The 23,468-nt window shown below is 35.7% G+C and overlaps 1 protein-coding gene across 7 annotated transcripts in view; it reads left to right on the top strand.

Annotated features, from left to right (window-relative positions):
• The window catches only part of PRKD1 (protein kinase D1), a 116,181-nt gene that overhangs the window by 32,518 nt on the left and 60,195 nt on the right, over window positions 1–23,468 (top strand). Inside the window, exon 1 of one of the 7 annotated variants that reach the window (XM_030950545.1) lies at window positions 16,540–16,587. The exons of the other annotated variants lie outside the window; for them this stretch is intronic. The gene's annotated coding sequence lies outside the window, so the exon portion shown is untranslated. Of the gene's footprint in view, window positions 1–16,539; window positions 16,588–23,468 lie in introns of those variants that run through there. 7 annotated transcript variants of the gene reach the window in all.

Raw genomic sequence — 23,468 nt, 5'->3', positions numbered from 1 at the left:
GTTTTATATACCTTCTGGGTGACTCCTGGAACCTTTGTACAGGGATTAAAAAAGTGATAAAAGCAAATGTCAAATATGTTGGTGCTTTATGTAAACCAGAGTTTTAGTATGATGAACAGCAACACCTAGCCTTTAGGCATGAATGTTCAGCTGCTGAGAGCTTCAGCACTAGGTACTAATGTGGGCATTCATACCCACTGCCCCTTGCTGTAGTAATTCCCTGTAACTTATTTACGTTATCAAAGACACCAACTCTAATCTGACAGCATTTGCAATCTGCCAAAGTGTAAAACTGTCACAAGATGCATTTACATATATAGCAGAATCTGCATAGCTGTACAGGAGGTGAAAATCAGTCGATATAAACCTGTGTCAGTGAAGATGGGATTTTGTGTACAAAATCTGGCAAAACAGTTTATCAAATTTTGAGCTGTCCTTGGTGCCGGATGAGAAATGGAAAATTTTATGAGGAAACAAATGACAAAATTTTGTATCAGTTTATTATAGGCCAAAGTACAAACAGTAAACTAGCCATTCGAGTATTGAAAGCTCACAGTACGTGGATATTAATCACTGCCTACAACATGTTGCTAATTTATAATTCTCTTTCAGAGGCTAGCTATTTTTCAAGGTGACCATGCTTTTGTTCAAAGCTTTGACTTTATTTTAGGGTTTGATATCTTGATATAGTTGTTGAAATGTTCAAAGAAGATAAAAATAAAGCAAGTGAGAAATCCCAAACAATTTTATGTAACATGAGGATCAGACTAATGGTCTTGATTTTTGTTTTGGTACTTTTTTTTTTCTTTTGTGTATGTTTAGTGTTGTGAGTTTTTTGGTGGTTTTTCTTTTTTTATGTTTTCTGATATCTTCTCTAAAGATGAAATTTGGATTTCTGTCACATGTGCAGATAAATGAGTCTATTAGCAACACATGTACCTCAAAATAAAGTTTAGTGCTATGAGCTCTTTGTGCTTACTTTTATATAAGTTTCTTCTGTAAAACAATATATCAGGACAAAAAAGTTGAGGACATCTGAAATGTTGCACCCCTCTTTGCAGTAGAGGAGTTAAAGTAAGGACAACTTCATGATATGCCTTATCACAGGCAGTTTGTTACCTTTCCAGCTGTTTGTTATTTGCTCCACGAGGATTAACAAATATGGAAGAGCCTTGCTCTGGATTTTAGTGCACCTTCTCTGCGTGTATTTGGGAAGATGCTGCCCTTTAATATTAGTTTATATCCTGAAATATCCCAGTGATACTCACAATACAGGTTGGTGTCATGAAGATAACTGAAATTTAAACCCCAGGAAACTAAGAAATGAAACATTATTTTATGTGTATATACATGGTCTATGCTGTTACTGGAATATAATGTAGTAGAAGCTTTGGCAGAGCAGCTGGTGGGTCAAGGCACATGGCAGCACAGTGCTGGCCCATCCCATTGGGGAGGCAGATGAAGCCAATGCTCAACATGTGATAGAAGCTATGTAGAGGAATGCAGTTCAGGTAAACTCTGTCATTACACATGGAAGGAGCAGCTCTGTCTAATTGCTAATGAATTGGTAGTGGACTAATAAGAATGAAAATGTTGGGGGATATAGAAATAGCCTGAAGCTGCCGTTTGGACGATGCAAGGCGAGGCACAGGCTGCCTATCACAGATGTAAAATTGTTAAAATTGTGCAATAAAATGCTTCAGATATTAAAATACAAGGCATGTCTGTGAATCCTCTGTCTGGTAACATTAGCAAGTGAAAAATGAATGTTGCATGGTGGGACTATAAATACACATCTATTGTGTTAAATTATCCTGGATGGAGGAGTAATGTGGAATTGCATAGCATCACATAGCTTTTTAAATGCAAACTTGTGAAAATTGTAACGAATAGAATCATCATTAGTTTCTAAAATTTCTGTTTCTATTAAAAGATGTAGAATTCTGTGACACTTTTTTTGTCAAAATGTAGCTGTTTTTGCTAGACAAAATTGTGAGTTCTTGCAGAAAGTGGAGTGTCAGGAAACTGAAACTTTGGAAAACAGGAGATGAAGCATTAACCACCATGCTGACATAGGAAGGTCAAACCCTTAATTTACTCACAGTTAGCTTTACTTAGAGGGTGGAAATACATGTGCTTTATATTGTAATGAGAATTCATGTAGATTTGTTCCAGACTCACTAATTAAGTACCACTTGAAATTAATGATTGTTTTATGCTGAAAGCATATTTATATTTTTCCTTTTTGTTGTGGCAAGGGATAGTCCAACATGAATATTTATTATAACTTTTCAATTTTTTCAACATTTTGCACAGTGCTTCTTTATTAGTGCTTCTTTTAGCAGTTTGTTTTTCCCATATCAGTTTTAGAGCAGGAATGCAAGAAGAGATTTTTGTTGAGATACTGAAATTGAGCAAGAAGTTTATTCCTTGTCCCCCTTGAGAAAACAATGTGAAGTTATGCACTTGGGTTTTTTGTTTGCTTTGATGTATTTTGATGTTTATAGATTACATGCATAATTTTTTTAGTAGATGTCAGATCACATGCCTTGAAAGCATCTTGTTTTTTGTTATATAGCTGGATAACACATCATGTATTCACACCTTCAAGTTAGTAGTATTTAACCTTTCAATTTCCAGTACTTCTCATTACAAGAGACATTTAATGGCATATGCATTACTCATGGGGATTTTGAATGTATGTTCTTCAGGTGTACCCTGTCTTTGCATAAAAGTACTCAGAAATTGCTTCTAATTTTTCAATAAGAGATATCTAAGAAGGGGGATGATTGATCATAAAACATTCCTGTTTAATGGCCACCTTAAATTTAATAAACCTGAAAATTTAGGTAAGTTCTAGATTTGGTAATGTAATATGCTTACAAATATGCTATAGTTTTTTCCAAGACTGCTACAGAGATTTGATTTCTGTCCATTACTTTAGAGTAAACATCTTTCTGATACTTTTAGGCACTTGATTTTGCAAGAATACTAGGTTAAAATTTGTAAGCGAGGAATACAGAGGAAGAACTTACAGGAGAAGTAGTCAGTATAATGCATAATTTATGTTGGACTGTGTTTTTAAAAACAAAAAGATAATACTTTAGTATTTGTCAGACCATTGAGAGGGGACTTTGGTAAGTAAAGGAAATAATAATTTTTCTTTTCTTCGTAATTACATTGTGTTGCGTGTGTATTCAGGTTCAAAATCTTGTGCTTTGACAGTCCATGTTTTCTGCTCTTGGCTAGTAGAACTGACTTTATTCTTCCAAGCTCTTTTGTACTGTTGTGAGACTCAAAATCTGTTTCACAGGTGAGGTGTGCAACCTGTATCATTGACACAAAAAATGAGAGATGGATGCTTTCCCCAGCTACCAATACAAACAGAAATGTTATAGTGCAATGATGACTTACAGTGAAATCTAGTATTGTGCAAATATGTCTTTGTCTTGTCTTAGCTAAATGAATCTTAAAAAGGTGATAGATTTCTGTTTTAAAATTCTGCTGCACTGGTTTTGGACCAGGTGGTCCAACAGGTAATGAAATTAGTTTGTTCATTCCATCATGCTTAGTGTTCTTTTTTTGTATCTCAGTCACACTGTTAAAAGATGCCTCTGATAAGTGCCAAGCAATGTAAGCCCCTGTGGAGACTTAGATATATTACAGAAGGTTATGATGTGAGGTTGTGGACATTATAAGCTTGGATCATGAGCTCTTGTATGGCTTTAGATTTAAAAGACTATCTATTTTCATGTAATAGATTTGAAGGACAATCTATTTTCATGTAATAACATGAAAAACAGGTGATCTGACTGTCCAAGTATTTATCATTGTGCGTAAAGCATAACTTCAGTGAGTCTTTATGGTGGGCACTGGGTGGATGAAACAGGTGAGAAAGGACTGGACTACCAAGATGTACACTGACTGATGCTGTGGTCTCTCAGAAGCTGGTAGATGGGTCATCAGCAAAATATTCTGCCCAGATAAAACAAGTGCTTTCCCACAAACTTTACCCTTCTCCTTCCTCCTGTCTTTGATGAGGTGTGAGAGTGCTGGTCCATTTTCATTACGAAGATATGGCAAACAAGAGGCATCAGAAAGTGCCTTCATTGTGGTGTTTTTATACAGCAAAGACAGAATGACCAGAGTTGGTGCTTTCCTTCAGTATTCTGTGGCTAAAGAACCCTTACTTTTCCTTTTTCTCAAGCTTAAGCTGCAGGCTGCAGCCTGTCTTCTAGGTGGGACTCTGCTACTGCTCCATCCTTCTGCTCTTAAGGAGACTTGTTTGAACTTTCTGTCTTGGACTTCTTGGCATTTTTATTTCTATTCACTGTAAATTTTTATGTTGATGTGTGAAGTAAGACCTAAGTGTTGGCATACCAGAAAGATACCAGTGTCCTGGAGAGGTTGGACTGTGCATTGTGTTCTGGTTTGTAGTGGTTTGCCAAAGGAAAATACTAGTCCTGTGCTAATGGGATCTCTTTCATCCCTCTCTTCATGCTTACAAATACTAAGCCTCAACATATTTTATTTTGTGTATACGAGCATGCATTCAGATGTAAATACATACATATATGTCTATATGTGTATATAACAATGTTTAAACTTTTGTCATCCACAAGAGAGGGCTGGGGAGAATGATGGTAAAACTTGTCACATCTATTCCTCTGGGAATGATTGCTGTTGGAAAGTCTGTTGGGTGAAATCACGTAGTCAATCAGCTAAAGTTCTTACTAAATTATTTTTACTTTTCCTATAACTCTTAGTGTCTGATGGTACTTTAATTTTTTGATGTAGTGTCAATGAGCTCTGCTTTGCAATGGCACACATCCACTGATGGTGTTAGCTGTTGGATAGATGTTCACTTGTTGCTGTTCTGAGGAGCAGGAGAATGAACGGGGAGAACTTTGTGTAACCATGGTTTCCTTGTGATGCTGACTATGTACAAAGCAAAATTAATATTCCTTAAACCACCATGGATGTTTTAGATATCATATTCATTTAAAAGAGAAATGGGGGAGTTGACTTTATAGAAATTCAAACTCGATTTTGGTTTTAGTCTCTTAGACTGAAATGCAACATTGCTTTGCCTTTTGTTTGCTTCCAGGCTGAAGTTCCCACAGGGAGGAATTTCTGGCAGTAAGTGATTAGGTATTGTGTCATGTAGCTTTAGCAGGCAAAGAAATACACCGTTTATTCAGAGGGCAATCAAAAGTTATGTGATGTTACTGTAGCCTCTTTAGTCTGAGGTGCTTAAAACGCAAAAGTATTAACTGAATTCCCATAGAGAAGTGTAAACCCCTCAAAGATTGATTGAAACCCCTTATTGTTTCTCAAGCTGTGACAAAATGCTGCTTCTTGTTTCTGTGCAGTGGTATTGCTAAGCATGTCTGCATACATTGTGGTGTAAATACAGGATGTGGTTGTGCTACTGTAGCCTCTTTCTCTAAGTTTGATTTGACTGTTTTCAGAGGTATGACTAAGATGGTGTTAATGCAGAAAACTGCCTTTAAAAAAGTAAACAGTAGATCATTCTTTAACACTGTATACTTTTTTCAAGTATAAAGTTAAGACCAGATACCTGGAACTAAATGCAGTGATGCAGCTCTGTCAACTCTCAGTCCCAATTAATTTGCTTCATATTTACTTTGAGTCTCTTTAGATTAAAATTGATAAGCATGTGGGGGGAGTTGTCAGTAGACTTGATGGAGATGAAAGATGTGAGGTTATGAAAATAATTAGATAGGAATGAATTATTTTAAAATACTAAATAAATGTGTGTTATAGAATTTAAAATTGCTACAATTATAATAAAATCAAAAGAAACTATAAAACCACAAAAATTGTATAAGCAAATTTAATAATTCTCGTATGAGGAATGCAGAAAACATTAATCAGAATTTTGTAACAGTTGCCCATTGGTATGGGAAATTGCAATATCCAGCCCACTGAAAAAAACATACTATCACACTAGAAGAGAATAAAACTTAAAGCAGGAAGTAATGATAATTTGAATGATATTTGAAATACCACAGAAGGAATGGATGTCAGTGGTAGCAATGGAGCTTTATTGAAAGTAAGTACTTAAGCCTGGTGAAGATAGCACCTCTGTTGTAAATGAGAGAAGATTTATGTTGTTTCATTATGAAATTTTAAAAAGGACAGAAAACTATGGTCTTTAACTTCTGTGGTAGGAAGTGGTAACATTTTTGTGCATGCATTAATTGATATATTTGGTAACATCATGCCAGCCCTTCATTAGGGTTAAAACTTCTCAGTGGCTGTACAGCTAAGTAGAACTGAGAGCATCTGCTCTGAACTTTTGTTAGTTATGTTAATCTAGTTTTCAGTGAAAAGAAGCTTGGAACCTGTGGGCAGAGAGAAATAATAGCAAAGGGAGTGGCAGTAAGTTTTTCAGCCTGTGTAAAAAAGGGGAGCAAGACAAGTAATTATTGCTTGTACAACACTAAGAACTGTTTGAACTTCTACATCATCACAACTGTAGCACTAATTTATTTTTCGTCGCTTCTTTCTGCCAGTAGCTCATTTGCTAGCTGACTGATAAGTCAGTCCAGTTTGGGATTCCAGTTCATCTGGTGAGACGGCACCTCAGGAATAAATTATCCGTGTACAAAAAACTCACTTGAACATTACTATTAACAGAAGTAGCTTTTTGTAAAAATGCCTAAACAAAATTTTAATTTAGTGTCTAGATAGTGAAACAACAGAGAGAATATAATAGACATATTTTATATATATTATATATTACTATGATGTAATGCAGCTAGGTATATAGAAGAAGGTTACAAAAGTTCTCAGGTCAATAGGAAAGAGTTTCTGGGCTGATGAAAGCAGAATTAATGAGTTTGGTTTTATATTTCTATTAATCTTTAAGAACTTTCTGGAGGAAAGCTGCATTATTTGATTTATTATTGTACATATTAAAACTTAGCAAAAGTTAATGCTTTCTACATTATTTCTTTGTCATAAACCAGTATGAAATGTGAAAATTTAGCTCGGGGACATTTCAGCTTTAGTATTGGCATGGTTCAAAAGATTTTACATTGCTTCAGCAGCTTATTCTTTATGCCTTCTAAGAGGATAAAGCTGATTAACAGATTAGTAATAATTTAGTATTTTGGTAAGATTAATGGCAGTGTGGATGTCTTGGGGTTTTTTGGGTTTTTCTCCTTCTTAAACTCTAAATAGGATTCTAGAACTGGCAAGGATCTCCTGTGTTAGTGTCTGCCATTGCAGACAGTCATATCATTTAACTTTTGTCATAAAATTGTCAAACTTGACTTTTAAGGAGATTTGGGTTTCTACTCCTGGGGCTTTACTTGGAAAAACTGTCCGAAAGATGAATTTCTTTGGGCTATGGAATTATTTTTAAATATGCAGCATGATTCTCTTCCTAGTCACCTGATAGGCACTTCTGTTGGCTGTATCTTGGGTTTTGTTGTTATTTTTCTTCTTTTCTAGATCCCTATATCTGGAAGCTTGTCTTACTTTCTTTTCAAGTTCATTCAGACAGATTAACCAAGCAAAACTTTGTCTCACCCCATAAGATACATTATGTATTTCCTTAATTCTCTTAATTTTACCTTATTTCCAAATAATCTAGTTAATATTTTATTTATTTATTTATTGGCAGAGGAGTACAGGGATTATGCATCATACCTACATTGAATTCTACCAGTGCTTTTTACTAAAGCATGAACAGATCACTCTACTGAATATAATTATAGTTGAAGGTACAGATTTTCATTTCTAGAGGCACATCTCCATTCTCATATTTAGCTTCTGTTGAAGGTGAGGTTAGCTGGCCATTGTTTAACAATAAATTTCTGCCGTATACTAGGCCAAATGCTGATATCTAATTTAGTAAGGGATTGTGAACACGAAAGTTGTTTCTGAAGGAGTTTATGATGTGTTCAAAAGGGGGTTAAAGAGGTTAGTTGACCTGACCTGACACTTTTTTGATTTGCCAGTCTAAATCAGAATTTTATAACTTCTGTTTCCTGATAGAGGAGGCAGCAGTGTCTCTGCAATGTACTGCTAACACGTGGAATATCTGAGATGACAACAAGAATAAGGTGAAGAAGAGCTTTCCACTGCATTTCACAAATTATAAAAATTATAAAACTTACAAAACCCTAATGGTAGAAATAAAAAATTATATATGGCATGTATCAGAAGTCAGGGTACAGGTACTGGAAGTCATTGGGTTTTGTCTGTGTGTATGTCTGTCCCAGTTTCTAGCCTAGCATTTTATTTCCTTCTGAGCAGTCTATAACAGCACTAGATCGTCTTGTACTTTAATGTCTCATTTTATGTACATTTTGTGTCTCCTTAATTCCTAGAATATTTGCTACACCTTGTAGCTGCTAGTAGCCATACAAAAGATACCACTGCCTAGTCAGGTGTGGTGTGCTAGGATTTTATCAGTCTTATTAAAAAACAATCAAAGAGCATTTTTGTGTCTTATTGGGGAAAGGATAGATTGGCTCATATAGTAGGTAGTGATGTGTAAAGGAAATCACTAATATATTAAAAAAGAGTAAGCATGGCATAAATGAAACAGCTAAACAAAAGTATCAACCTTAGAAGTTTTTGAATTTGAACTATCAGTGGCCTTTGATATAATAGAATTGTGGATAGAAATGTGAAATACATGCCCTTTTACATTGTCAGGCCTTGCAAAGAACCCCAGTCAGATGACAGAGTCTGAAATGTTTCTTTCTCCTTTTCTTTAGGGGTAGGAGAGGGATAGTTGTTGAATATGAGATTAAGATCTTCATTGTAATTCTGAAATCTGTGTTCAAGGAATTTTGTGCCCTGTTCTCCTTGTATCACGCTCATTCACTGGCATTGACCAAACTTAATGTTCTTGTTGTTTAAATGAATCTTCAATATTCCTTTGTTTTTCTTCTTCCTCTAATCATAATTGTGGTGGTTAAACAATCAGAATCAATTAGTGAAATTAATCTATGTAGAAAGTTTGCTTTTTTTTATTAGGGAAAAAGCTCTTTGAGCTGATTACCTGCTCAAGCCACTGTAAAGAGATGCATTGTATGCTTGTATGATGACACAAACTCACCTTTTTTAGTAAAGAACAATTTGTTGTTAAAAGATAGATTTTAAAATTTTCTCATATAATTTCAGTGATCATTTTGCTGTATGCATTTTTATTTATTTCAAAATCTCAAGGGAATACATTTGTGTAAAATGCTGCTGATACATGGCGAGTCATTCAGCCATTGTGGTTGGGAGGCATGGCACCCTGTGGTTTAGTGGCTTCTTATATCTTTGTGCAGGCACAGACTTTGGAGGAAGGAGAAGGGGGGAAGGGAAAGGTTCATTTGTTTCCTTATGATTATGTTTTTATTCAAAAAAAGTTGATAAGTTTTGTTTTTTTACTAATTTGCTTCTTGCTATTTTGAAATTCTCTTCAAGAGCTTGTTTCAGAGATGACTGCTGCATTCGAAATACAGGATTGGGTGTCTCTTTGAAATGCCATTCTGTTTTGAAAGAACACCTACCATTTAAGTAAAATTATAGTGCTCTGAAAGCAAAAAAATAGTCTTTTGTCACTCCTGTATATTTATGCATATTTCGTTTTAAACAAAAAGTATTTTTTTTCTAGCTTGGCAGAAGTAATCATTGGCAAATTTTATTTATTTTTTTTTACTTTTTCATATACCAGTGTGAAGACTTCTCTTTCTGTTTCATAATTAATCCTAACAGCACAGATTTTTAAATTTTTTTTTTTTAGCTTCAGCTTTTTCATAAACACAACCAGCTCCATTCAGGATTGGATGATTCCATTGTTTTGGTTGTGTGGGCTTTTGGGTGAAATTAAATGCTTTTCTCTTGGATCCAGCTGTCGTTCAGGGGAAAGGAGGAGGAGGCTGATGTGGTGTGGGGAAGTTGGCATGGACTCTTTGGTTGTTATACCGAGTGGGCAGAGTAGCTATGAGTGATTTGGCCAGCCTTTTTGCTTTTTTTTTTTCATGAGGCAACCACTGCAAAGTGGTCACTTTCCTCCACTTGCATGGTTATAAAAGCTTTAGAACAAAAAAGAAACTGGACTGTATTTAGGATAAGATTTAGCAAAATATAGGTAAGTTTGCAAATTTGAAGCATCCTGAGTGATGGTGGGGTATGCATTATTGCACTAAATAATATTAAGCATTTTGTCTTCTTCCTTTTACAAGTAAATAAAAATACATGGTTGCAAAGAATATTTCTAGATTATTTCTAGACTACTCAAACCTTTTTATATCTATATTTTCAACTGTATCATTGTAAGCATCGAGTTATTACAGTTTTCTCTGTAATTTACCTTTTTCTGTGGTGTATTTTTTGCATGTTGAGGGAGATTATCTGCGCAGACTTCCGTAGGGTGTAAACAGAACTTTTTGCTGCAACCAGGTTTGTGGCTGTGGGCTGAGATGATCTTCAGTCTCTAATCAGATCAGTCCAAAGAGGGAGCAGTGGGCAGGAAGGGCAGGAGTGGTCAGAAAACAAGAAGCACAATGTTCATGTGCCTGTAATTTAAATATGCACCTGCCCATGGTGCCACGTCTGTGCATGCAGAATTGTTCCTGGCCCTAGAAATTGGTCTATATTCAGCTTTGGCTTTACGTGACTTCTTTTTGCTACTTGTTAATTTTTGTTCATTTTTTACTGGATTTTGAATGTGAATAATTAAAATCACTTTCTCCTCCGTGCATAATTGTCAATGGTAGAAATGATGATACTAGTGAATCATTTGGTGTGGAAAATGTGATGCAATATACGTAGAACCTTTGCTTATATGCATCCATTTAATGGACAGGTTTGACTATTTTTAGCTTTCTTATTGCATTTTAAGTTTTAGTGTGGTACAGGTTACAAATGCTCTGCACAGCAATAAGAAATAAATGTAAACCAAATTAATCTAGTTCCTAAAGGTCAATTTTCACTTACATACACAGGAGCAATGACCAGATGCTTTTAAAAATCATGGCCTCAGCTGTTATTTTACCTTGCTGAAAATTCCAGAAATTCAAACTGGTATGTCAGTGCATTGTATTCAGTTTCAAGTGCTCATTTACCTTATTGGAGCATAGTAATTAATGACCACTGTATGTTTCTAATGGTACTTTGCATAAAGTGAATCAAAGGTGACATATCCCATGAAGCATTCTTCAGTGACTGCTTTAGGGTTTTGAAATGTCATTTGTTGTTGCTGAAGCCATACATGTTGGCAATTCAGCTCAGCATGCTGGATCACTGCAGTCAGATCAGTGCTTATTTGAAATGTTTATAGCTTTGTTCTCACACAGTTGTCTACTTGCTGGGTTTAAAGGCAAAAAATAATTGAGGCAAAATTACCTGCTGATAATATGTTATTAGTTGAGTAAAAGTACTTGTAGGTGTGAGGAAAAAAAAGAGAAGCCATTCATGAAGAACAAATATTACCTCTACAGTACGTTGGTAAACATTGCAAGGACAACCCGCCCCCCTCAAATTTTCTTTATGCAGGTACAGAAGATCTGATGCAGTGAAACAGATCTGTTTGCCATGATGACACATCCATCCATTATTTCATGCTTTGATTGTGCATAGTAAGAATGCTGCCACTTACAGAGAATCAGAACAGTTGAACAAGTCATGGGAAACTACATCGCTTTATGCTTCCAAATGATTATTAAAATGTTTTTATGATAATAGTGACCCTTTCAGTGCTTGTGGAGAGAGTAAAGTATTGGAGCTGGTTGGCATGAAGGGTGTTAGGTAGCATGTGGCAGTAGGTGTTTTTGTATGGAGAACCTTGAATTCAGTATTGGGAAACGCTGGTGGGTTTCACACAGACAGAGTGTGGAGCAGAAGCACCCAGCTGCAGCCAGGCTGGCTTGGTTTGGACTCTGGCATATTGTCAGAATCTGTGGGCCAGGAGTCTCCTTGTGAGGGGCGCTGAGAATTTGTGGCTTGCTGCCACACAAGTACAATGCATGTGGTCAGTACTAAATGGATTAACCACCACTGTTTTTGAATTAAAAAATGGCATTACTTTTTTTTTAACTTGTCACTTTACTTGTTGCTCTTTCTGCAGTAACGGGGAAAAAATTTGAAAGTTCAGACAACAAAGCTCAATTTTTGGTTTTTTTGTCTTGCCAGGAAAGATGTGTGTCTCAACTAAGAGAGGAAAATTCAAGCAGCTTAACTGAGGTACTAGATTTTAAAATGGTATTGAATGAGGCTAGCTGTGTTGGTCCCTCTGTTTTCCTTTCATCAGAAGTTAATGTCCTAATGTTTTTACTCACATTTGTAAGGTCACACAGCTTATGGGACGTACGGGTGTCTGCCCCCTTTGACTATGAACTGCCCATCTTCCTACCTCTGATCTATTCCAAAAGACAAAGGTGGCCCATGAACACATAATTTTGTATATTCCTTCTCAGTGTATGAGATCTTGATCACTCAGCTGCTGGCAATACAATCCCCTGCTCCCTGCAGACTACTAGTTGCTAGGATCTTTGTATATTGTCTGTCTTTCCACCCTGGCTGGCTGGGTGCCAAGTGGCCAGGACTTCAAGCACATAAGATTATTTTACAATGACTCGTTTGTTTTTGGAACTTAGAAGGGTTTCTTTATATGTTAAATGAAGGTCTAAAAAGTTTTCTTACTTTATGACAGCTGCTTTTTCCCTGGCAGGAATAGAATTTTGACTTTGCTTGTAGCACTCTTCAAATACTGTGGTTAATGCCAAAGACTTCAATTTCTCTGTGAAAGGCAGGAAGCCGTAATTTCCTTGCTCTAAGTGATATATTTTTAATATAGTATTCTGTATGAAAATACCCTGTGAACAAGATGCTTTTTGTTCTCAGTGCAAATTTCTTCTCTGCATCATTTATAAGTTAGCTGTTCTGATTTTAAGTAAGAAAAAAAATGTTTATTTTATGGCCTTATTTAAACAATTGTTAGGAAGATGGCTATAAAAGAAGAAAAAAGAGGCTTTCTTAAAAAGTTCTAGCATCAGTTGTGGAACATAGTTCCACAAATGAAAATTGTAACACTGCTCAATGAAGGGATAGTGCATTAAAAAATACTTTTTTAAAGTAGAGTTTTCAGGAAGGCAGGAGCCAACAGTTGAAATTAAATATTCAGAGGCATGATTAAGTCAATGTCTTTTCACAAAAGCATTTATAATTTTTTTAGCAGCAGAAGAACTTCTATCTCTTCAAAAACAATAGGGAGGAAGCTACCTAAAGTCTAAAATTAGAGGGAAAGAGCCACGGGAAAAGTTCCAGTCCCTTGTTGTGCCTGAGAACAATAGTGTCAAATATCTTCTTTATGGTAGCAAAAGAAGTGAAATTTAATGAGTGTGAAATTCTGCACTCAAAAATTAAGTACTTAAGTAGGGCAATATGGAAGTGGATATTTGTACAACCAAACCCATGCAGGAGTTTAGGGTTGACAGTGTGCTCATTTCATGTGTTAGATACATGTTTTCAAAGATGCACATCCCAGACACATTAAACTCCAAGACAACTTTTGTCTTGATGTTTAAAAATATTCTTGAGGCAGATAGGTCTGACTGAAACTAAACTGTCAAATAATCTGTCAGTACTAGTTGGATGGGGGTGGACATGTATTCACCCACGCTGAGATGCAAATACTTCCCTTGTGAAATGTGGCAGCTATTTAGAAGCTCTGCACAACCGTTCAGAGTAAAAAAATGGGGAAGTATTTATCCAGTTGAACTTACAATGGGAATTTTAGATAATCAGAAAGGAAAGTCACTGGAATGTGATTTGCAGAAAGGAACATTAAACCATAGGAATGTGTATTTCATAGTTTCCTTACTTTGCACTGAAAGTTGGGAGTTTTTTTATGTCTTACAGGAGAGATATAGACTTTCAAAGACCCAAAAGGATTTCTTCCTATTTCAAGTCAGAGTGAGCTCTGTCTGCACCTATCTTTGTCTAAGGGACAGACAGAGCTCTGTCTGGGAACATCCAGTGATGGAAATACCACACGCACCCTCCAAAAGATATTGCTGATGTTTAAACTATCCTTTTCTCTTATTATTGAACTTTAATTCACTTTATATGCATTACTGCCTATCTAGAAGCAGAAGTAAGGACTGTCAAAGTTTCCTTCTGTCTATCTTCTTTCACCTCATCTTTACATCTTGCCTTTTGTAGCACATTCTGCAAAATTTTTTCTGCTGATCCTTGGACTGTCTTTGGACACACAGAACTAGACTGTGGGTTACATTTGAGGTGTCATCAATGCCAAAATGAGGGTCAGGATAATTTCAGATCCTGTATTAAATATTAAATAAATATTAAATAAAGATGTATTAAATACCTCTTTTTGCCCTGCGACTGAAAGAAAATGATGTTCTGAGAAGAGTCCCAAGAAATCTGTTAGCCAATCTCTCTAATTTAGCCTTACACTGAGTGTTGTTGCAGAATATGACATTATAGTAATTTGTTCCAATACCTTTTTGTATAAGAAAGCCATAGGAGTTGTCGAAATTAACTCCTTTTTAAATAGAGCGTCTCTCTTAGAAACAAAAATCCTATAATGTGGAAATAGCACAGCCATATCTGTTTTCCAGTGAGCATTTGTTTTAGATACTTAAATTAAGCAAGAAAAGAAGTTGGACCAGCAAAATAATTGTTGTGTAATCTAATTCTACATAGCCTCAGCTGCTAGAAATTGCAACTTGCAGTTTCTTTGTCTGCTAGGCAGATGAATCAATAGAAAATCAGATTTCACTTTCTAGGACTGATGCTTATCAAAGATGATCAAATCCTGACCTGCCTTTAGAAATTAAACAGTTTAGTCCCCTGCTGCCATGGATGGGAGAGTATATCTTTCAGTTCCTTAATTATTCTATTTGTCCTTCCTGAATCGTTTTGCCAATGGCCTAGTTTTTTAAATATTAAATGCTAGGTATGAGAAGATTTCTGATTGCATTTATATCACTGCCAAAAGCAGAGCTAGTAAATCCATAAGCTTTTGATATTCCCCAATTTATGGCAAAACCTATGTTCACTTCATGTGTTCAAGGACATGTTCACCTAATGATCTATTACACTGGCTAAATTTCATTGTTGCTTTTTAGAATAGAGTCCCTTTTACATCAGAGCAGTTTATATTCCATGTTTCCATGTGTCTGCAATAATATTTTGCAAAGACTGAATCTGTGTCAGTGTAAAGCTATGCTTGCATTTTCTTCGGTACATAACCAAGTTACCTAGTTCTGCATAACCAAAGGTAGTTAAATAGTGATAGTGTCTGTCATGTTTTCATTTGCTCTATTCGTTTGAGGAGGCTACAGCTCTGTGCCCCTTTATGAAGAGGAGCAAATAAGTTTTCTTCATCTTGATTACTCTAGAACCCAATCACTGACTTTTCAGCTATATCAGTTTTGCCTTTTTGGACTTGAAAATGTGCGTGCAGCTTTTGTGAGTCCTCTTCAGCATCCATATCAACTGATGTTAGGGTACAAAGTGTTTAATCATTAATACTCAGTAATATCTTTTCCCCAAATGGGAAAGTGATTGATAAATCTATGTGGGTGGTAGAATTGTTAAAGTTCTTTTTGTTCCTAAAGTATTAGCAAAATTTTTAGTGTGCTTTAAGTGTGCTGACAGTGATATTTCCACATGACTTTGGGCCTCTTCCTTGGTTTTCTACAACTCTGAACATTTTCTATTTATATCTGTTGCTATCAAGTTTCTGTTTTGAACATTATAGTTCTATATATGTATATAGATATATGGAGGACATACCTTAAAAGCTCCTTTTTGTGACCTGGCAGTGTCTGTGTTTAATGCAGTTATTTTTTTGAAAGCAATTAAAAAAAAAGATAAAATTATCCTTAAGGTTTATTCATATACTTGTCTTTTGTGTGTTTCTAGATTAACAGAAGGCTTAAACATATGTTGAAGCTTTATGCCTCTTTGTGCTGTGTGTTCCTGCAATGAATACATACAACTAAAGGAAGCACTGGGTGCGAATGGTCCCATTACAGAGGCAGAAACTTTGTTGTGATCTGCTTGTGATCCCATTCTCCTTTCAGTGGTTTCCATTTCTTTACTGACAGTGTCCTAGTATCGTGATTAGGAGTCCATTCAAAAAGTTGTACACTCCACCTTTGAAACATTAAGGTAGGAAAGTGTGGAACCCAAATGGCCTCTTCCCAAGTGATTCACTCTCTAGAAGCCTATATATAGATTTTGTATTACTATATAAAAGCTGCCATTTTTTGTCATGTTAAAAAAAGAAAAAACTCATGTTGTTTTCCTATCCCTAAACAGTTGTTTGGCAAGGGAAATCCTTTTGGGTGTTGGAGACAATGAAACTCAAACTTCCTATGACATGGCTTACTCAGAGCTACAAAGCAATGCTAAGTCTGCATAAAAGAATAATTTACAGGCACTTCTGTCCTAATGTTTTTTACTAGCTCTTATGGACAGCTTCCTTGTAATGTTTTGGAATGGGGAATTAGTGTGTATAGCCTGGCAGCATGAGTTGTTGATTCTGAGTTAGTCATCTGATGCCCAATACAGACCTCGTTATAGGTATGTGTGCTCATGCTTAAACTGGTGTCCAACATGGGTGCCCTCAGCCTTCTCTTCTGCTAGAATTCCCTCCTGACTATAATCCTTACAGAATTAGGGAGCCCAGTAATCCTGTTACTTGGTGATGTCACTTTATGCTTTATTAAAAAGGATACTAGTTCCTAATAAATGGAAGTTTTGTCCTTTATTAATAAGGATCCTAATTATTAGTAATAAATGGAAGCCAAACTGACAACTAAGGAGCAAACTAATTATTAATATTAAAAACAGAACCAATATGATCGTTAAACATTCACGTTTCTATCACATTCAGTATGAGAATGCCCTTTACAAGTATTTTTCAAATGACTCTTAGTGTAATTCCTGAAATATAGAATTAATATTGGGAGTGGATGAAAGAGTAACTAATTTTCAGATTCTCTCTTAATATTTGACTTCAAGTGTGTGGGAATTCTGCTTTTTCAGGAGTAAACCACATACTTGGGAATACTTTATTTAAAATAGTACTCTTGATCAGAGATATTTTGTTTTCTGTTTCTGTGCAAAACAAAATTATTTTTAAGCCGTGATGTAGACTGGCATTTATCTGGAAGGAAATGGAGTTGATTTTGAAAGTACAGCAGAGGTATAAGGAAGTGAAAGGTCTCTTACCTTCATTAGATCTTTTGAGATCTCTTACCTCAGAAACAGAAGCTTTGACTGCATGTAAGCAGTTTGTGTTGTGCAATCTGTAAAAAGATCAAAGACACTTGTTCTACATCTGTGTAGTCTGTTGAGTGAGGTACGTGACTGGTGACTGAGTCTCCTGAATTGATGTAATGCATCAATGAAGCTGGAACACATCTGGTGGTAGACTCTCACAGAAATGGGAGGTTTGGGGATTGTTTTGGTTTGGTTTGGTTATTTTATTAATAGTGTATGGAATTGGCTCTTGAATTGTTTTCTTAATCTTTCTTAAATTAGGAATCCCAGACGTAGTATATGGCATAGAACTGGTAAGACTACAGTTCAGAAGCAGTCAATACTTGTGAGCAAGGGGCTCTTTAGATGTTTTTATGTTAATGGAACTAGAAAAAAACACTTGATTTTTTTAGTGATTCATCATCCTTTTTCTGCCTGTTTGCTGAAGGGCATGAAAGTTTCTGCTCCATTTCTCAACCTCCTTGGTGAGAAATGCAATCTGTTCGTGAAGTGCCTACATAAATGGATGCCTGTCAACAATCTGGCACTTGTTGTCACGTTCTTCTCCTAAACATTTCACAGGAAGCTCCTTGATTCTACACTGGGGTGGACAGTGTTGAGCTGCACAGAGAACGTGTACAGGAACTGTGGGAGCCTTTCTGCTGAGGTCTCCCTGTTGTCTTGGAGAAATGTGGATTAGTGGATCAGTGTAGATCTCAAACTCTCAGTGCGAAACAACTGAGAAGACAGAAACTCAAAGTGGTCTCCCTCAGTGCTTCTGCCCATGAAATTGAATTTCAATTGAATTTTTCAATTCAATAATGCTGTATATGCAGGTGTGGTAGGTGTGGTAATATTTTTGCCACCAACAGGATGCAAAGACCAGTTTATATTCTGAGTCTCTTTGTGATTTAATTACTATTATTTCTCTAAATGTTTCTGTTGAATTACCCTCTTAATCTACATGACAGAGCAGTCAGCTATGCAAGTGTGTTTTGATTTGCATGGCACATTGACTTTTAGGATTTTTATGTGACAAAATTGAGTGTTTTCTCAATTTCTGAGTTATTGAACTTATTCTTTCTTTACAGCTTCTTGACTCTGCATTGTCTCCATTGCATTTGAAGTTTTAATAGAATATTCACAAAATACCAAGGAAATAATAGTAAAAAAGATTAGTCTTAGAGAAGACACATTATATCTGAGAGACAAAGGCTATTTTAAATTAAGGTAGCCTTTGTGTGCTATCAATGAAAATCAACTTCCAACAATAATCAACATATTTTTGGTAATCCATTGCAGGTGGTAATTCAGAATAAAGTACTTCCATAGAAGTTTCAGTGAAAAATATATCCAATATTTTCAATGGAAATGAAGATGTATTTGTATCTTGTGATAGAATGAATAGAGTAACACTAATTATGCTAAAGTTCTCTTTGTTTGAGAGAAAAGTGTTATTATTTTAGATTTTTCATGTTCAGTTGCCATGGTGGATTGACCCCAGCCAGCAGCCACTTGCCAGACACAGTTCAGGAGCAGTGAGAGGAGACTCAGGTCTGGTTGCCCTGAACTGGGAGTTCTTAAATCTGCGCGGAAGTAGCATGAGTAATGTGGTGTATACTCTGTAATTTTGGCAGTGAGCAATTTGTGTGACAGAAGGCAAACTGACATACAGTGACAGGAAGCATAGGTAGCAAGAGAACCTGTTTGTTTGAAGAAATACAAAGGAAACAACTCCTACCCTGAATGGGCAGGGTAGGAAACACATGTACTAAAAAAGGCTAACGAATAGATTGTTCCGAGTTCAGGCTCTCTCCAGAAAAATCATATTTTTATTTTTCATCATGGCCATATTTTTCTTTTTCATGAGTAGTTCTGTGAAGGAGCTCAGCTGTGTTTTAACTCTGTTGATCTTCATTGTTCCACAGCCAGTCCAAGTCAGTGTGTGTGTGGGCAACATACTCTGTTCCTGCTCTAAGAGAGATGAAAGAATCTGATTTCTGCAGCAGATCACTGCTGCAGAGATAGAAAAATGTTTGTATGTATGTATTTGTTATCTAAAATACTGTTTACACCATAAAGCAGTCAATAAGAAGTTTGGTGTTTGCAGATGGCCCATTTGGAAGCTGCTTACTAACTGGTATTCCACAGGTAACGAGTCCTTTATAAAGCATGTTTGTACATCAATCATTGTAGTAAAAATGTAAAAGGAATAATGAATACTGTAAATAAGGAATGATGCTGCCCACAGTAAAGCATTAGGAAGCTTAACTGATGTTTGGAATGTACCACATGGTGATAGCTCTCTGGGGTTATATCTAAAAATATATTTATAAATAAACTGAAATGAGGATACAGGCTCAAGTATTGGCCCAAAATCACGTAAACTTTTCAGTTGTTTAATTGCATGCTTCCTGATATGGTTTGAACTGTGCCAAATCGCATTCCTTCAGATGATGCTCAGAGAGTTTGGGTCCTAGCATGTGTAAGAGCCTGTTTTAAAATATGGAGTGGCAATGTCATCTCCCTGCTTCTGGGGAAAGAGGTCATCTGTGTGGCAGTGAGCCACTTCCATGCCACATAGCTGTGGATCCAGAGAATGGTTCCTGGCTGGTATAGTCAGTATATTCTTAGTAACTTGTCTGTTTCACTTAGCAGTTAGATTGGAAGGAAATTGCTAATACATTTTTAGGAATGCCAAGGCAAAAAGCGATCAAAGACCTATATTGCTGTTCCCATTTAGCACTTTAACCCTTGTGAATCTTGGCTCTTGGCGATCCTCAAGGGTCATGAGACAATCAAGGTCTTTCCTGTGTCTCTCTTCTAAGTGTATTTTCCTTGCTCTGGTCATCTCTTCCTCACCTTTCCAGATTTCTTCAGTTACCCCTTTGCCTTTCCAAATCAAGATATTTGTTCTTGATTTGGAAAGGCATAGGCATAGACATACATTTGTCTGTTTTTCTGAACCTGTGACAAATGGGTTTGACCTGAGCCTGTCTTGGGTACTACTGCAACATAGGCAGCATCAAGTTGATTAATACTACTCCTTATATTTTCCTTTTCCTCCCTATATAACTGAAGACTGATTGCCTGGAAAAAATAAAAAAAGAAGGAAAAAAAGATAAGGAAATAATTTGTTGCTTGTCCTTGCTGTTTGTCTGCGTGGCTAGTGCAAATGAAGTTACTGGAAAGGTCTAGGGTGAGTCACCATTTCTGAGATGTCTTAAGCATGGAATGTGACATCCTGGATTGAGGTGGAGATGCCGCTGCTGCTGGAACAAGCTCCACCTCCTGTTTGTACTCAGATGTTGCTACATATATTCTGTATAGCGTCCTGTAAACTTCTGTTTAACCTCGAGAGTTTGTGTTCCTTTGTAGTAACTGTAGTGGTGTAAATGTGGAGAGTGTCTTTGAACACTAACTGATGTTTCTTGCAACAAAACCACGAAGTCATGTGTTTTTTCTTAATGCATAAGACTAATATTTTCATGATAGCATTGGTAAATAGTGCCTTTAAAAAATCTCGAGTTTTGCTAGAGAGTTAATAATGACTGCCACAACCAGGTGAAAATTTAGGCAGTCCTCTTAATGAAACATTGGCTTTTCAGTGTCATGATTTTGCTGTGTTCTGACCTCTGTAGAGAAAAGAAATTCTGATTTCTAAAAATAAAATGCACTCTTATTTTAAGAATATGAAAGAAAAATGTTTCAGTTTGGTTGATATGATTGTTGAAGTTTTGTATGTGTCTATCTTTATACTAAAACAGGAATATTGATGTAAGACTATTTATTTACTTATTTATTTATGTATGTATGTATGTATGTATTTATGTATGTTAGGGTCACATCAACAGTCTTGTTTAAGTTAGATCAAGGTTACTTGTGTTTTAGCCAGTTAAGTTAACAAACATTCAGTGTGACTCAGCTTCTCCACATGCTGTGAAGACGTTGTTCAGCCCACAGCCCTTATGTGTGCTGGATCAATATCTTGGTGCTGTAAAGGACTTCCAGGTTTTATCAAAGTTTTTGTTGCAGGTGCTGATATGAAAATCACTAAGGGCTTCTAAAAACCTAACTAATCTAGAAGAAAAAAACAGTCATCACTAAAAGAGACAGTTAAACTTAATTTTAAGGAAAAGTAAAATGATGACTGAAAAAAGTAAAAAAGCAACTGTCATGACTTCCTAGAATAAAGCAACAGAAACTAACCCTTACAGAAGATGTGCAAAATTGTAGTAACATATAAAAAGACAAAAACAGGAAGATGACTTTTTTTTTTCATTTTTATCAGTGAGAATGTGTCTGCCTGTATGTTTCAATTTTATTATATCAAAAGAAGTATTTTTGCAAAATTATCACAGCAACAGACTTTTTTGACTATTGGAATACATTATTAATTGAAATGAATCATCGTCATTGTTTAGAGTATATGTTTTCCAGTTTTTCCAGGTTAAGTTCTTCAGTGGAAGAAATTTATTTTTCATGTGGTTTTCATTTGACATAGCTACCATGCTAATCTTTCTAATACATATTTATTAAACCAAACTGGTGAAGTGTTGTCTCACGTTAGAGAGTCTTATCTTTCTTTGAAGTTAATTTCCATTCTAAATTGTGGTTTACCAGAAAAGAAGGAGGCAGAGTAGGTTTCCATTCAGATAACCGTGTATATGATTTGTGATTATTAATTAATTTTTGAAAGCTTCACAATTCAATTTGGAAATATGTTAGCATTTAGATATATCAGGTCTTGTAAAGTTTCTCTAATAATAAAAATAAATAATAATAATAAATAAGTCTCTAATAATAAAACCATTTGATTGTCACAATAAATAGAGTTTTAAATATAACCAACATTTTCTTCTGTCAGCCTCTCTTTGATCCTTATTTTGAGAAAAACTGTTAATAACAGCACAGTTATGGCTGTACATAGTTCAGCTCATATTTGCATGTGGAGGGACCAATGCCATTGAAATTACTGACTGATGTGATGGATAGTGGATTAAATGAATTATTGAATATTTAAAATTAGATGTTCTAGTTATTGAAATTTGAGTCTACCTTTTTTTTTTTTAGTAACACTTGAAGGCTTTTTAATTGAAAATCCAGAATTTGCATATTCACTTGTCTTCTATATGGTTATTGGTAAAATATTTTGGTGTATTTTCTTGAGATTTGCAGTTACTAAGGGTGAAAACGCTTCATTGCTTGCTTCTGTGTTGTATCTGCTGAGGAAAGATTAGTGCTGAGGCTCCTTTTACCCTGTGTTTTGTGGATGATCTGCTGCCAAAGTGCCCACAATCTGGGCAATAAAAAATTGACTTATAATAACTTGAGATCCTGATCAGCAGTCTTCATCTAAAAACATAATTTTATTTTGTATTTCCTTAAAGTCTTATGGGTAGATAATCGTGATGTAATATTTTTAGAAAATGAAAGAAGCACACAGTTTCAGTGTGCTTATTACGTACGGGTGACTTCAAATGCTATTAGCACTTCCTCTTTTTACCATAAAAGCTACTACAATATCATGTAAGATATGTTCTATACGAGTGTTTAGACAGCATTTCTTTTAATGCTCAGTGTTTGGAATAGAAGTCTGTTATTTGCCTGTTGCAGTTTTACTTGTTAGTAAATTTATTTTTTCACTTATATTTGTTCATATTTTGTTTCTGCTTATTGGTGGAAAGGAATTGGTTAAAACAAAGGGGGAGAACTCATTTTAGAGTGTTTCCCTTCACATTTTCTCAAACCAAGACAGGAGTGTATCTAATAAATAACACTGGGGATAGACTTGAGTTGATTTAGAAATTTTGCTAAATTTTAAATCTGGAACCTAGAATTTCTGGTAAATGATCACGTTAAAAATCTGATATTTCTGTTTCTAGAAAGGGGAAGGCCAGAGATGTTTGAAATACACAGCTAAACTGTGGCAGTTAAGCAAGTTATTATGCTGTAAAGGTAATTTACCCAGTTACACTTGTAAACTAAAGCACCTTGGACTGAAGCACACTGAAAGCCCATTAAAGTGATTCATTTTACTTCACACTTGGAGCAGGCAAACAAGGTGTTTATGGACAGCTCTGATATCTTAATTGTTAAGCAACCAGAAATACATCCTGTTTCTGAACCCCGTGTAAGCAAGTCTTCCACTCCTGATTCTCACAGATGTACTGTATTTCCTCACTGTGGCCATTATAATG

The sequence above is a fragment of the Camarhynchus parvulus genome, chromosome 5, assembly GCF_901933205.1.
Source record: "Camarhynchus parvulus chromosome 5, STF_HiC, whole genome shotgun sequence".
Lineage (NCBI taxonomy): Eukaryota > Metazoa > Chordata > Aves > Passeriformes > Thraupidae > Camarhynchus > Camarhynchus parvulus.
This window is presented reverse-complemented; position numbering and strand designations above follow the sequence as displayed.